The sequence below is a fragment of the Octopus bimaculoides genome, chromosome 18, assembly GCF_001194135.2.
Source record: "Octopus bimaculoides isolate UCB-OBI-ISO-001 chromosome 18, ASM119413v2, whole genome shotgun sequence".
NCBI classification, from domain to species: domain Eukaryota; kingdom Metazoa; phylum Mollusca; class Cephalopoda; order Octopoda; family Octopodidae; genus Octopus; species Octopus bimaculoides.
The window spans coordinates 27,882,762-27,885,275 of NC_068998.1; the positions used below are offsets into that span (position 1 = coordinate 27,882,762).

Genomic DNA, 2,514 nt, shown 5'->3' on the forward strand with positions numbered 1-2,514 from the left:
CACGCTCTATCTCTTTCTTTCCTTCTCCCCCCTCTCTTGCTTTCTCCCCCCTCCTCTCTCTTAATGGGACGGAAACTTATCTCCAAGATATGACGAAAGAGAACGGTTATGAAAAAGGGAGGATAATAGCTGTTATGTTACAACAATTTCTGAAGGTTTTGAAATAATTGCCTTTACATTAATACTTCTACAACGGTTTGAGATAGACTATGTAGTCACCCGGCCTGTTACAAACAAATCTATCTCTTTAAAGAAAGCAAAGGACATATTAGATAAAGTGGTCGCAGCGAGAACATCTTTGATCATCAGCTCTGATTCAAGGTTGAGCTAGGGTTAAACAGCAAATTTGCTCGACGAGCCAGTGAGAAAATATCTTTCTGTTAGAAATAGCAGTCAATTTTACGTCGAATCAAATTCTACCGTCTTAAAAAAAAGATAGAGAAAGACGTGTTGGATAATCTAGTCATAGATATACGATGCCTAAAAAAATATAAACGGAGTGGCCAAGGTTGGTCATAGTCTTACCGTGTGAAGCCTGATCTAGAGGAGGGTGGTTAAACTACACTTAAATTTGATCCCAGTTAAACAGAGTGTGTTATGAGAAGTGACTCTGCAAATTGAAACACATTACCAACATGTATCCCCATGGTACACCAGTATTCTCTTTATCCTTTTCCTTTCTTTTTCCATCCGAAATCCATCCATAAGATATTGGTAGCGGTGACAATCTGTAGACACATCTTGAGCAATATCATCAACTGTCATCGTACACTGAAAGCTAAAAGAGATATCCCAATACTTCTTTTGCAATGGTAAGTCCTCAATTTCATGATGTTCGTCTGCCAAGGGCAACAGTATGTCTCCTTCAATAACTAATGTGCCTTCTTGCAGTCACAGAACTAAGGTAGCGGCTAAGGCAGTGGTTCTTGTCTACTGTACTTTCTTTCAGGAACAGGATTCGATTCAATGAAGAAGCCTTGGCGTGGTCGCCCAACCTGCTAGATATAGCGGCCAAATCACTATGACTTCGCCGGCTACGATGGCGAGGGTTCCAGTTTATCCGATCAATTCGTGAAATTAACATGCAAGTGGCTGAGCACTCCACAGACACGCGTACCTTTAACGTAGTTCTCGGGGAGATTGAACGTAACGTGCCACAGAATGTGACAAGGCCGGTCCTTTGAAATACAGGTACAACTCATTTTTGCCAATTTTTGCTCAGTAGACTGAGGCAACGTGAAATAAAGTCGAACTCTCGACCTTAAACCATGAGCCGATTACCCTAACCACTAAGCCACGCGCCTTCGACCTTCAAATACCGTCTTATTTAAGGTTAAGACACATTAGATATATCGCTAAAAAACCTGTAGTGCTTTCAGCATGGGTCCTCTCGATGAGAGTTGATATGGGACTAAAACAATAGCAGCAGCAATTACAACATCAAGGAGGACCAATCGGATATATTTTCACTGTTGCTCAGCCGTACATTCTCTGATAACATTTACATATCTCTAATGTAATGTAAATCTATTTGCAAGATATGCTACCAGACTTATATAAGAACTCTGCTGCATCTGACATATTGTCTAACGGGTTAACCAGAGTGACCCTGTACGGTTACTTCAGCTGCTATCTTTAGCAGCTAAATCTTACTCAAAGAGCTGCTAAATCTTACACAAAGAAGATCACATTGTAAATATTTGCTCTGTGTGACTCTGTGTGACTCTGTGTGTGTGTGTTGATAGGTCATGAATAATAAAGCTTTTGATCACATGCTGTTCGATTTGGGACTAATTTACGACTAAAAGTGTTGTTTGTGATGATAATTATGGCGGCGGCGGCGGTGGTGGCGGCGGTGGTGGTGGTAATGGTTTCGATATACGAGGAGGTGGGGTTGGAAATATTAAAAGACAAATGTTAATAATGGCAAAAGTCACAAGTATTCACCAAAATCTGTTGTGGAAAATATGTCATCTAAATGAATGATAATAGAAAAGTTATGACATTACATTTGTTTCAATTCTAAAACTAAAAGTATTGCGACGAATAATTGTTAACATATACAAACATACATACATACATACATACATACATACATACATACATACACACACACACACACACACACACACACACATACACACACACACATATATATATATATGTATATGTATGTATGTATAATATATATGTGTATATAATATATACATAATATATATGTAAAGATATTTGTATGTAAATATATATATATATGCACATATATATACATAGATATAGATATAGATATATACACATATATATGTACGTACATATGTATGTATATATATGTGTGTGTGTGTGTGTGTGTGTGTGTGTGTGTGTGTATGTGTGTGTGTGTGTGAATATATACATGTATGTATATATGTGTATATTTTTACATAAATATATTATATATTACATAATATACATATATATATATATAATGCACACACACACACACACACACACACACACACACACACATATATATATATA

At 37.2% G+C, this 2,514-nt stretch overlaps 1 protein-coding gene across 7 annotated transcripts in view; it reads right to left on the reverse strand.

Moving 5' to 3' along the window:
• The window catches only part of LOC106876444 (potassium voltage-gated channel protein Shaw), a 59,815-nt gene that overhangs the window by 48,816 nt on the left and 8,485 nt on the right, over window positions 1–2,514 (reverse strand). The gene's annotated exons all lie outside the window — the stretch shown is intronic.